Raw genomic sequence first — 14,326 nt, forward strand, 5'->3', positions numbered from 1 at the left:
TGTCTGTGCTTAAAGCGGTGTCTGGGTAAACAAAGTCCTTAACTACTCTAAAGTTATAGCTCTCCATGGTGACGTTTTGTCCAAGACGTCGTTGTTCAGTGTCCTTTTTTAACGAGAGCATATACTTGGTCTTGCCATCATTGACCATTAAACTCATCTTCTTCGCTTCCGTCCCAATGCTCAAAAACGCCCCACTAACATCACGCTTTGATCTTCCCATGATGACAATTTCATCTGCGTATCCGAGTAATTGGATGGACGTTTAGCCTCTAAAGTGTTGGCGGTTGAGTTTTGCACAATTCTTTCCAGAACGATGTTGAAGAAGTCGCATGACAGTGCATCTACTTGTCTAAAACTTTTTTTTGACATCAAATGCATCGATGAGATTTTTTCCAGCCTTGATAGAGCAGGATGCATTCTCCATCGTCATTCTGCAGAAACGGATAAGTTTGACAGTGATGTTAAAACAAGACACTGCTCTGTAGAGCTCTTTCTTATGGATGCTGTCATACGCGGCTTTTACATCGATAAAGAGACGGTGGGTATTGATTTGAAGCTACTGGGTTTTTTTCCAAGAATTGCCGTAGTGTGAATATTTGGTCGATAGTGGACTTTCCTGATTTGAAACCACACTGATATGGACCTATCAGGTTGTTGACGAACGACTTCAGACGTTCGCATAATACGGCAGAGATGATCTTATATGCAATGTTAAGGAGACTGATGCCTCTGTAGTTGGCGCAATTTCGAGGGTCTCCTTTTTTATGTATCGTGCAAACAATGCTGAGATTCCACTCATCGGGCATGCTTTTTTCCGACAATTTTGCAGATGAGTTGGTTCATGCTCCCTACCAAGTCATCATATAGGCCGTACTATCGATTCAAATATTATATAAACTTTCCTAAAAAATTACCTTTTATAATTTACTTAAAAAGAAAACCAAACAAAACATAGACTTAAAAACTGGAGACTAGAGAGTTTAAGTTTAAAATCTATTCTAAGTTGTCGTGGCATAAGTTCAGGCACAAAAATTGAATATGTGTTTCTGTTATCTTATTTTTCTAAACTTTTAAATATAAATATAAATATGAATAAATATAAATTTGGTTAAAGGTTTTTTGCTGTTATAATGGAGTGGAAAAAGAAAATAGAATCACCATAATTGACTTCCATAAGTATGAATGAGTTCTGACGAAATTTTCTTGTTTCAGAAATCGCTTGGAACCGCAAAAATGCTCTTTTATCAGGTTCTCCGCCGCTATATTTTCTCAAGAGTAGATGACTGACTGCCCGAAAAGTACTGACGCGAGCATTGGCCACATTTTTAAATCTTATGAAAGTAATATAAAAATAAATAACACTTAAATCAGTTCGGGTGAGAAAGATTCAGAAATTGTCTCAATAGAGGTTGGGTTAATACCTGCGGTTGTAAGCGGGAATACAATTATTATTACATTTTTTAAAGAATTTCTTATATCGGATATGGGATGAATCGCATTTCATTCAAGCGCGGTTGTGCTAGAAACCAAAACTTTGATTATTCAGCTCCCAGATTCCAAGTATACCACCAAAAGTAGCATCTATTGAAAAACTCTTTGTATTGTTATATTTAAACAACTATTTGGGCCATGAAAACTATTGATGAAACCTAAATGTATATTTTCAACAATATGAAGCCACTACATAACCTGCTAAGTCAAGTATGGAACTACTTCTAGAAATTAGTAGGTCTTATTTGGCCCTCCCTGAATTTAGAACTTCATCCATCCTTAATCAAAATGAAATTGACTAGCGCAACACTTCTACTCGGGCTAAGTGACTTACAACTCGCAACTATTGCTGTGTGCGAGTACTATTGTCAGAAATGGAGGGGAGCTACAGTTTTAAGCCAAATCCGATCGACTTATTCGAGAAAACACTTTTCATGACATGAATTACTCTTGGAGAATTTGTCAATTCCTCGCAAGAGGCAGTACCCCTGCAAAAATAAACATTAGATGGCACAGGCGGGGACCGAACCCAAGACCTCTAGTATTACAGTCCAACGCATTAACCATGATGCCAAGGGTACTAAATCCATCATTAATAACATAGTCCAATTGAACGTCTTAACACAGCCAAAACATTGACAGTTCGAGAAAAAAAATGAAAACAAACTTTAATCATAGGAACGGATCAATTGAATAAAATGGAAGAAATTTTGTACTTATTTGTATTCAGAAAATTACTAAAAGTTAAAGTAGATTTTAAATTCAGCAAAATGTTAAAAGGTGGTAAGGTTTAAAATTGTCAAAATCTTGTTATTTTATCGCTTCAAAATTTGTCCAAATCGTTGAAAATTTTGCGCCAATATTTTAAATATAACTTAATATTTATAAGTAGTGAAGACTAATAGAATCTAAAAGATAGAAACACTTCAAAATATTGTTTTTTAAACCAAAACGTAGATTATGTAAAATTTGTATTATTAAATTTATAGTAGCAGTTTTTGCGAAACATATTGTTTACATAAAATATAGTTTTATTGGATTTTTCTTGATTAACTTCTGTTGTATAGTTTTCAAGAATTTTCATCGGTCGATTCATAGTACGGGTATCATACTATAGACTTAACTCCCTTTAAAAAATGTCCATTAATTTATTTGACAATGTATTTTTAACATATTTTTTAAAACTATGCATATTCTTTTATTCTTAACTAAAAATCAGATTCCACATAATCAAAAAAAATCTATCACTACAGACATTAAATGAGTTTTGAAAATGTTAGTGCATATTTAATTGTTTTTTTAAAAGAACTATATCCTCGAAATTGTATCATTTGTAAACTTTTTGGGTTTTAAACATCAAAGCATTGTAATCAATTTAAAACAAACAAATGTGTACTTAAATTTGATGCTCTTTCACCCATTTCATTTAATATTATAGTCGTTTAATACCTCTTTACTTTTATACCAAAATTTGATACTGTTCCGTGACCATCATTAAAATGACCAACTCTTCCCTACCCATTTAATTTCAAAATTTAGCAATCATCTAAGTGCTTTTGTATAAAGCCAATGCAAAACCACCACAAAAAATGCAAAACAAAACCGCTAAATAAATATAATTCTCTTGTTTCCAAAGCACTTTAAAAATACGGCCAGGCCAAACCTACTTCAAATAAAATTAGCAACATTGCAAAATTTAAAACCCATCCAACGAGTATCTATGTACATTTCGTAAAATGTTGTCACTTGCTCTTAACATTGTTTGAAAAATGAAGCCACTGCAAACTGAATATAAAATAAAAAAGAAAGAAATAGCAAAACCAATCCGCCATGGAGGACAAATTTTTCAATGTCAAATAAATGTTTTCCACGCGTTCATTGTCAATGTTTTTTTTTTTTGAATTTGATCGGAAAACCAAACATAGAGAAATTCCACACAGAAACCAAAAAGCCAATATTTTTCAGCTGTTTTTTTTTTTGTTTCTAAAGTACCTACAACACTTATTCAACAATTGGTAAAATATTGTCTCTAGTTAAATACGAAGGCACGTATTCAACCCTTCAAAGCAATACTCGTATACTTCCCTACCACCTACAAAAAAAAAAAAAAATAGAAAATAGGTAGGAGGTAACCATCCACCTATCGATAAGCGAAAATCAATTGGTATTCCCACAAAATATCAAATGGATTTAAATTAGGTACCTAGCAGTCAGCACCTAATACCTAAATCTATCTAAACTTTCAAATTAGGGTTAAAAATAAACTCACCGTTTTCAGAAATGCAAATTGCTAATTGAATGCAAATTTATAGATTAAGTTAAGATTTTGATTATATTTTTCTTGATTCGACGGTGACGGCGACGACCAACGGTCTTTCTGAAAAGGCGAGGTATTCCAATGTTTTTGGTTGGTTTTTGTTGTTGTTGTTTTTGTTGCTGGCAGTGAAAACAAGAGACAAATCCTCTGAATCTCAAAAGGTATTATAGATACAGCTGCTGTCATGCATATGTAGATACTTTTTCTTGGATGCGCGGAAAAATCTCCGTACATTTGATATTTTGTTATAGAAAAATTAGAATAATTTCACTCTGATAATAATTTTTTGATTTTTGTAGTTATGTTATATTGATTTTATTTTGCACACTATAATAACAAATAATGGCATTTATGCATTTTTAATAACTAAATATCGATTACAATGCTAAAAACATTCCTTTACATAATTTTGCTCACTTCTATGGGCTTTTCTTTGAACTTAGCCTGAGACCTTTCAATTTGCTTTCAATTGGAAAATCACTGATATTTTTTTAAAGAGATAACTTAATTAAAAGACAACACTTTTCCACTTTGGTTTGGTTAATTAGATCCACAAGAACAAACATGGAACAATATTTTTTATTTTATTACTCAATAGTTAACACTTATCAAAACTAAATAATTCGATTAATGCTAAAAAAAATTCTCTATGTAGACACAAAATCGAAGACAAACAATATTTCGCTAAAAGAACACATCGATTTCCGTAATAATTATCTAAAGTGGTGTTTAAATGTTCGAAAACATTTCTTGTAATTTTTTCTTTTCTATAAATTGATGGATATAATATAAATTTTCAACTTCTAAATATATCTGATATTTTTCTTTTTGTTTTTTTTAATTTCCGACAAAACTATATAGACCACGACTTCCGAACAGGCCAGGAGAAACCAGAATTCTGAGGGAGTAAAAGTTACGGAAGAACAAATAAGTAGGCAATGTTGTTTTTTTTTTCATTTCAACTTGTATTATGTAGCTTTTACAGAAATCGTTATGTATATAGGTAGGTTTATAGTTTGGTTTCAATACTGATGTTTTTCTAACCGCCTAGATGAAATTTTCGAATGCGCCGACTCCTGAAAATGAGAAAGGTGGATTTTTACGCTCTCTCCTTTAACAGTTCTACTATGTTTTTGCGAAAATTTGTTTGTTAATAGCTGATTGTAAGCAGAACAGAAAAGTTAATCTATGCGGCAAAGTTCCCGCGTGTCAAATAAAGTTATACGGTATGTCTACGGTCTTTAGTTCTTTCAAAAGCGCGGGTTTTGATTGATTGTTGATGTTATTTTTTGTTATTGATTATATACCTATGGCAGTTTTCTTTTTATTTATGGGGTTAGAGTATTTTGTTTTTATACAAGTCATGATAAATAATGCAGAAGAAGAAGAAGAAGAAGTGGTGTTAATTTAAAGGGTATCACATGGAGAGACAAGTGTTATTTAAGCTGTTTTTGAATGATTGGAAAATCCTACACACAATTTCTGACAGAAATGAAAAATATTGAAAGGATCTGAAAAGGTTATTTGTTTTTAGCTTAAGATCGATGTGGGTTGTCTCGAAATTGTGATTAGTTCTTTTCATTCCTGATAGCTTTGGGTCTTGCTAGTAAAATCACACTCTGAGTATGTTATAATTTGAGTATTGAGTGAAAGGTCACATACGGGGATGAGAATTAACTACATATGTATTGAAGGAAAATGGTTGAAATGTTGAGTATATGATATTCCTTAAATTGTTTTTTAAACAAAAGTTTCTTAAATTTTAAATTATTTCGTTGTATGAAATAGATTTTCGCCAAATACGAGTTTCCAATGTACGTATCTTAGTTAATGAATTGTTCGATATTTCTTTGATATGTCCTTAGTTAAGTCTTCTCGTCAAAAAGAACGCCCAAAATATTTTAATTTCGGTTTTATGTGGACTTTGTGAGATTCACTTTGTGCATTACGACAGCTATGATTCGTATCGTTTCTTATGTATTACCGCCAAACGACTCATAACCCAAATCATAAAATGACATAAAGCCCAAAAAGAAAAGCGTCTAAAAAATATCACTTAGAAAACGTAATAATGCTGAAACAAAATGTCACAATACCCAAACCAACTTTCAATGTAGCAACACCCCAATTTAGCAACGTCATAACGGCCAAAATATTTTTTGTGGTTGGGCTTTGTAACAGGGGTTGATATTTTTCCCCCTCTCCCCCGCAAATCCAAACATATTTCTTACGCTTTATTGACGTTCCGAGTTTTTTGGCAAACTCGCATTTTTTAGTGTTTAAAAATTAAAAATTTAAAACTCAAAATGTCACATTCCCCAAAATAAACAAACATTTTGCCAGCATATTCAAAATATTGAAACTTTTGGGCGATATGTCAATAAGTATTTTGGGTGTTATGATATTTAAGAATCAAAATCACGATGATTTTGTCCATTTTCTTCTGAAAAAGTTTTTAGATAATAGAGCCATTTTTGGGCGGTATAATATTTGTATTATCTTGGCGTTATTTAACTGGGCAATAAGACGGAAGTATAAGAAGAAGTATGAAACAAAGCTATGCTTTAGCATTATAGTCAAAAAAGTACCTGCGAAAATTCTGTGATATAAGTGTCAATTCTGTTTAATTTTATAGTTTTTCTTGTTTATGTTTATTATTTATTTCATATTTCAAAAAATAGAGCTCAATACCAAATAAATTTTAACACTTCCCTCCAAAGTTATCAGCAATATAACCTGATTCAGTTGGAAGAGGTTATGAAGCATCATATTCGAGAACGTTGTTGAGTACTATAGGAAAGCAGAAGATAGCTTTATCTTGAGTGTAAAAAGGTCAGACAATTATCATTTGGATGGTTAAGAGCTTATCGTCGCTCAAGCCATGAGCACTTTAAAAGACAATATCTTTAAGTAAACACCTATTACAAGACCTTGTGTTTTCAAAAGAAAACAAAATATTTTGAGACAGAAGCTAGAAGGTTATCAAATTTTATGAACTCGAAGGACTTTTGGAAGTTGGTGAACAATTTGAATGGTAAACCTTTAAATACCATTCCAAGTTGAGCCCCTTGCTTTTGGGACACCAAAATCTGCTAAACCAAATTCATAAAGGAAACAACTTTCATTTTGCACATCCCGGTATTTATAATGAAGCTTTGGACACAGATATAACTAACGAAGAAGTAGATGCAGCAGTGAACAAAATGAAGGATGGAAAAGCGGCAGGCTCCAATGGGATACTAGCGGAATTTTTTAAGTATGGAACCGTTGAGTTAATAAGTAAGCTTACTGCAGTTTAAAACGAGGGGTTCGAAACAGGTATGATTACTCAAGAATTTAGGGAATCAATCATTTTTTCGATCCACAAAAAAGGAAGCTGGTCTCAGATGTCGAACTATCGAGGAATATCCTTTTTAAATTCGTGTTATAAAATAGTACCCGTGGCATGATGGTTAGTGCGTTGGACTGTCATGCCAGAGGTCTTGGGTTCGATCCCTGCCTATGCCATCTAAAGTCTTTTCACGGGTATTGCCTCTTGCGAGGAATTGACAAATTCTCCAAGAGTAACTCTTGTCATGAAAAAGTGCTCTCTCAAATTAGCCGTTCGGAATCGGCATATAAACTGTAGGTCCCTCCATTCCTGACAACATTACTCGCACACAGGAATGGTTGAGAGTTGTAAGTCACTAGGCCCTGGTTCTTCATGGACTGTTGCGCCACCCAATTTATTTTTTTTATTTATAAAATATTTACAGCTGTTCTGCAATCTCAGCGAAAGACTCTTGTTTGCGGATGATATTGTGGTTCTCGCGTCATCTCCAGAATCACTACAGCTTATGATAAACCAAATTTTTGAGTACTGTAAAATATGGAACCTAGAACATGGAAAAGTCCAAGATCAAGAACGGAGGAAGTAGAAACTGCCTTAATGAAAAATGGAACTACAATGCTGAAAATATGGAGATTGTCAAAGAGTTAAAATACCTGGGGTGATTTTGACAAAAAAATGAAATATGGAAACGCATTTGAGAGAAAAGCTTACAAGTGCAAAAGCCGCTATCAGCGCATCTTGGGGTAGGTGTTTCTCAAACAAAAATATAGCACACAGCAGTAAGTACACTTTTACTTCATGGGTAAATGTCCAATTCTTAAAAACCATTAGGAGAAAAAATGAAATTGTATCATTGTTGAAAGAAGTCGACGTTAAAAAACTGTATATATACTGCAAATTGGCTCTAAATTATATGGGGACAATTTTTAATGAGAGTTTCTGAAGATTTCAAAGACTATTCAAAAAATAGATTATAGATTATTTAAGACGAGCAATAAAAATCTATCTATCATTTTTGGTCTTCTGTATCTCAAGAACTAGGCGAGATATTGATTTCAAATATGTACACGCATTTCAATTTCATTATTAATCTTTGCAATCTTCTTTTGTTTTCCTTAAAAGGGCTTTGAAGACGCTAAATGATCTCTTAACTTAAGCTAAAACGAGTGGAGTTCATCTAAAACTTTCAACTTAATTCACCTCAATGTTTCCTATAAGTTTGAAATTCATGTCATAGTTTATTACAGAATTTATCTGCTAACTCGTTTTTAGCCCTGTATTTCAATTGAAAATGGCAGTAAACTTTTTCAAGACTTTCTCTGCAATAGGCAGAAAAAGTCAACAATGGCAATTCTGGTACAAAAAGGCAAAAAAAGACAAAATAAAATACATATATTTGCAATCAGAAAGGCTTGAAACATGTTTGTCGAAAGTCGATTTCATCTTCCGTTTAACCAAAAAAGTCAAAGTTAGTAAAATCCTATCCCTGCTTATTACAAACAAATATTATTGAGGGAAAGTTCTTAGCGTGAATCGCATCCCTGCATCTTATTTTACAAATTTCAAATCCGTGTTCTTGAAAGATATTTAAAAAGAGACTTATTTTTTATAATTAAAGCTGTTCTCTAAAAACTGTTTTTCAGGAGGTATCAAAAATCTTTTCATGTATTAAAATTATACTTGCCTAGGCAAGCCAAATCTACTCGCAACAGTAAAACATAAACACAAGTTTTTGAAAATATGTTTTATTTTATAAATTTGCATTTATAAATTCTACTTAAAGTTATAAATATTTATGTAAATTGATTAAAAATGCTACTAATTATCATTGTTTAAGAATTTCAATCAATCTGAAAGTAAAGATGGAAAGTACTCAATAGGTTTAGAAGCACTTGTTGAAATAGAATCAAATGCGTTTTCGTCCAATTTAGGCACTTCAATGGTTTCATTTGGCTTTGTTTTCTCTTCGAATGAATTCAAAATCAATCGCTCTCCTTCATTGGTATTTACAGATGTAAATTCTTTTGGTAATGTAGGATTTTCAGAAGTCATTTCAATATCTTTAGAATCTGAAACTTCCGAATTTAAGTTAACTTGAGAAGCCTTTTCGTTTTGCAACGGAGCATTTTCAATTTGTGATGAAATGACTGGAGTTAAAATATCTCCTGAAATCCCATCAGTATTTTCAATCGATGGGAGAATAGCAGTTGATTCTTGTTGCTGTTTCATGATTTCTGAAACCGTTCTATGGTTTTCTTCAGCAATTTTTAGTTCTTTTTCTTTGGGTAATCCAATTCCAACTTCACCAGGTTCTAAATTATTAGCTTCTGTTGCAACCTCGGAAACTTTTTCTTCCACCTTAGTAATACCTTCTGTTTGAATTGTTGTTGGAATTTCTACATTTGCAATGGTTTGAGTATCAACTGGAATTTCTAAGATTGATTTATTTGATTCTGTCTGTGCTTCAGTTGAAAGAATTGTTCCATGCTCCTGATTAATAAGTGTTTCTGAGACTTTAACATTCTCCTCTGAAAGTATTGCGATTGGTGTCAGAATTGTTGAAGTAGGAATTTCAATGGAACGTTGCGTACTAGTAGTTTCTTGAAGATCATTTTCAATCACCGCCACTTTAGAAACCTGGTCTGCTTCTATGAATGTCTCATCTTTGTTGTGTGTAGCAGTATCTTCTTGGCCTAGAATAAATGTGGAAACCGTTGAACTGGGAATATCAGTTACACTTTCTTGCTTTGGAGAACTTATGAATTCCAAATCAACTTTTCCAGTATTCACAATTTCAAGTGTGTTGGGAGTTTTTGGATGTTCTTTATTTTCACTTGATTTAATTGGTTCTTCAAAAACAATTTCTTCTGGAACTTCTACAGGGTTCGTCGAACTTAGTTTATGTTCAGTTTGTTCAGTTTTATTTGTTTGTTCTTTACCTACCAGAAAGGAATTTCTTTTAATAAGTAGCACCAAATATTCGTCATTGTTATTGTCATTAGATAACACTTTTTCTAAAAAATCTTTTTGTGTAGGATTAGACGAACAATCAAAAATTCTAATATTAGGTGATTCTTCAGGTTTGGCTGTTGTTGTTGGATAACTTTCTTTACTTATATCTCTCTCTTCCGGTATCAAATAAAAATTATGAAATATACTCTCATCGATGCCATGTTGAGGAATATTCCAATCTATGTCATTTTCAACACTTTGTTGATCACAACCACATTCTTTTTCCAACGAAGAACTATCATAGTCGATATAAGTCACCACAGCCGGAAGCGGCGGAGGTTCGCTTGGAATTGTTTGAAAATAGTTAAATGCTTTCATATCCCGTTCCGTTGGCCAATTGATGTAATTTGTATCTTCACCTTTGTTTCCATGGGAGGGACAGTTGTTGAAATTTGTTTGATAATTAAATACTGGCTGTGGTTGAGAATCATAAAAATTCCATGAAGAATCAGGGTAGTTGATAGTATTTGTTTTATAAAACATTGAACTCAAATAATTCATGAATTCAGCACTTCTTTTAACTTTTTGTGGGCTATTCAAGAAAGAAATATACAAAAATTAGTTATAGAAAAATTTTGATTTTCATTTAAAAAACTTACACCAATAATTTGGAATTTGTTGGTGCACAGCTTCCATTTTTTATTGAAAAAGCATCAATAATTAAAATAAAAACAAATATAATTTTTAAGCGTCTTCGTCTATTTTGCATCTTATCTTGTTCATGGAATTATCTTCACTTGATCCCAAAAACGTCAAACCTAGATACTTATAGGTTCATTCCCAATCGGTAGTAAAAACATATTATGTAGTTTGCTTCCGCGTGGTGACTTATTGAGAACGTGATTTAAGGGTCAATTTTTATATTCTAAATTCTTCTTAAGGTAATTTAATGCAATGCTCCCAAAAGTTCCTATCTTAAAGATGCAACATCATAATTATAAAGTGTGGATTAAACGTGATGAAACGTTAAAAATTATTCTCTAATTTGCTGACACATAATACTTACTTACTGAAACCTGAAGTCACATGGAAATAAAAATAGCCATAGAACAAAACAGACAAAAAATTAATTGCAAAAGCAATCATTTCATTTGTAAATTTACCAAAATTGATATTAATGGTTTTTTGTGGAGCGTGTATGTGATTATGATTACCTAAATTACGGTATCCAATTTCATGCATGTCAGTCCTAATTAATCAATTGATTTAAAATGTTGATGTATAATGAAGCTTTATAATTCTTAGGTGAGTTTCGGTGTGTTTACTATAGGCAAGCTCCAGGGGAAGGAATGTTTAATTATCTTTCTAAAAAAAGTATTATTATTATTAATTATTAATACAGAGACAAAGAGTGTTCGAACCTGACCAACCATTTAAAAGGTCATTTTTATCTTCAAGTGTAAGGAAACTGTTTGAAAAGTGAAGCCTGCGGATTTCTTATAAGATTGGCACTCAGCTAGAAAATGATACACTTTTCGATTTCATTGCGGTTGAACAATCTACATATCGGGTAAAGGTCAGTTCTATGAGATCTATAATTTCGAATAAAAAGTGCGTGCTTTAATTCTTTATATAAAAGCCTAGTTGTCGATGCTTGCACTCTATTTAGACATTGCGAATACAGAGAATCATCTATTTTTGCTATACAGCTGTAAAATAAGTCCTGCCAATTGGTAAGGGTTGTAATATTAAGGTCGAAGTCTACGCTATGTCTAAAGGCTAGATCGTTCCATTCTTTGAAAGGCGATATTTGACGTCTAAGTCTATATTTTAATATCAGTTTATGAAGGCTGGAGTCAGACCTTTTCATAACTTTTATTATATAATCAGCATTTAAGATGCTTTAAAAATACTTGTGACATACCGGATTGCATATGTGGGTGTTGAGTTATCCAGTTTAAAGATGTGCTTGAAAAATAAGCTTTGAATTTCTTCATCGTTTTTATAACCAAACACAGGCATGTTTTAATGGTATTATTAAACAATCTGAATTCCGCAGTTGCATCCACATACTTTTGACAGAAGAAATTAATCCACATAAGATTTATTGCCGTTTTGGCTCTAGTGCATTTTTCTTTTCTTTGAGGAAATCGTCATGGTTAAGAATTATCAAAATGCCTACGTATTTGAACTGAATCACTATTTCTATTGGTTCATTTTTCAAAAAAAACATTTTTCTTCGGAAGTTTTTCTTCGTTGAGTGTTTTCAAAAATCATGATTTGCAACATTTATACTTAAATCACAAAAACGCTTGAGCTTGTACCATGTCATCCGCGTAGCATTTTTATTAATGTTTCACCAACTTCAATACCACCAGGGAAATCTTTGAAAACGTCATCAGTACTGCAAACATTAATGGACTTAACCCATAACCTTGTGGAACATCAGCAGAGGTATCGGTTATAAAAGCTTCTTTAATTTGAGAAATGTTGTCTAGCGTAAAAGTTTTATAAATTAAAGAACTCCTGTTAACCGTATCAAAAACCGCTTTTAGATCGACATTCTCTAAAAACATTTTGACTATAGAAGTGAGTGCAAATATATGATCAACTGTTGACCGAGCGAAAACCGGCTTGAAAAATACTAACTAGTTGATTCTTCTATTTCGTCAACCTATGATATAAAAGATTTGTGAACAATTTCCGAAGGCACGGTAAAATCGATATGCCACTGTAGTTGTCTGGGCGCTGGGATCACCTTTTAAAAATGTTTGCTTAAAACCACGCTCTTCTGAATGATTTCGAAATAATTTCGTCCTCAAGAAACCTACCGTCAATCCCCGCAGACTTATCATTTTTCATTGATTTCAAAACTTGATGGGCCAATTTCAATGAAAGATGGAAGATAGCTTTCTTTGAAATTGGCCCATCAAGTTCCGGAGTTTTCACTTAAGGTAGAGCATATTCAAATGTTTGGTGAACCGGTAATGGGTTCAGAAGAACTTTGAAGTGATCAGCATGTTTTTCAATTGCTAAGACCGGGATGACACATTTTTACAAAAAGTATCAACATTTTTAACAACAACAACAATAGTTTGTGGTGTTTTCTATGCAGAATACTGTTTTTTTTATAATAGTCGTTTTATAGAAGTATCTAATAAGAGCTCTTATCTTTTGATAAGTAAAAACTATTTCACTACTAAAATTGAACCAAAAAACGTTTCAACACAATGTTAAATTTATTAGAATTGATTAAAGTTTGAAGAATAAAACCAACTTATGGTCATACTGAATCAACTTCTAGGCTAACAATAGTAAAAACATTTCAAAATCAAGATCATTTGCTTCGCTCAGGGACAAATGGAGATTATTGATGCTGTATCCAGTAGTGTTGAAGAATCCCCAGGTATGTCAATTTCTCTTATATATTTGAAATAAGGAACTCTACAAACGGATTGGTACAGTGTTTTACAGAAAGACTTAGGTCTAAGGGCTTTTAAAGTTTTGAAGATTGTTGAATAGAATGGATTGCACTACGAAGATATGATCAATCATTTTTTAGGGTCGGAATCTGAAGATATTGGAAGCTAAAGTAATATAAAGTTATCCTCGAAATTATATGTTACCGGGAAAAAATGTTTAGGGACATTGAGGTGTACTGTAATAGCATAGATGTTTTTTCGTTTAATTTCCAGTGTTGGAAGAAAAATTTTCGAGAGAAATAAATTTTTCCAAAAAGATTCACGATGTAGATGACATTTATTTTTAAATTATCCTGCGCTTCTTACAACGAAACAATAACAATTAAAAAACAACAACAACACGAAGAGATGAATGCAATTAGCCACCGTTAAATTTAAGACCTTAACACAATTTTTTGTTTAAAGACAGGACAAGATTAGGTCCATGCCAATGCATGACAAACTATTAAAGACCTTAAGTATGGAATTCATGAAGTTTTTGAGGACATGCAGCAGTAAATGTGCGAATTGATCATTGAAAATGTTCAACAGTAAACGTTTATTGATTTTATTCATAATTAGTAGTTTTGGAAATTTGAGAAAAAAACATCGGTTTTTTAACTTCCTATTAAAGTTATTGTAATCGGTCCGATTTTTCGAATTGAAAATTTTGACATTTCTCGACGTTTCAAGGTCCTTAGAGTCGAAATAAAAGATGTTAAAAGAGATGTCTTACGTGAGTGTGTTCGTACGTTCGGGAAGTTTTTGTCATCG

At 32.4% G+C, this 14,326-nt stretch overlaps 1 protein-coding gene across 1 annotated transcript in view; it reads right to left on the minus strand.

Annotated features, from left to right (window-relative positions):
- LOC129952860 (sodium-driven chloride bicarbonate exchanger) overlaps positions 1–4,714 on the minus strand; it is a 96,837-nt gene extending 92,123 nt beyond the window's left edge. Inside the window, exon 1 of the mRNA XM_056065747.1 lies at positions 3,761–4,714. The gene's annotated coding sequence lies outside the window, so the exon portion shown is untranslated. The remainder of the gene's footprint in view (positions 1–3,760) is intronic.
- Positions 4,715–14,326: the final 9,612 nt, after the last annotated feature.

Source organism: Eupeodes corollae, chromosome 3 (genome assembly GCF_945859685.1).
Source record: "Eupeodes corollae chromosome 3, idEupCoro1.1, whole genome shotgun sequence".
In the NCBI taxonomy this organism is placed as follows: domain Eukaryota; kingdom Metazoa; phylum Arthropoda; class Insecta; order Diptera; family Syrphidae; genus Eupeodes; species Eupeodes corollae.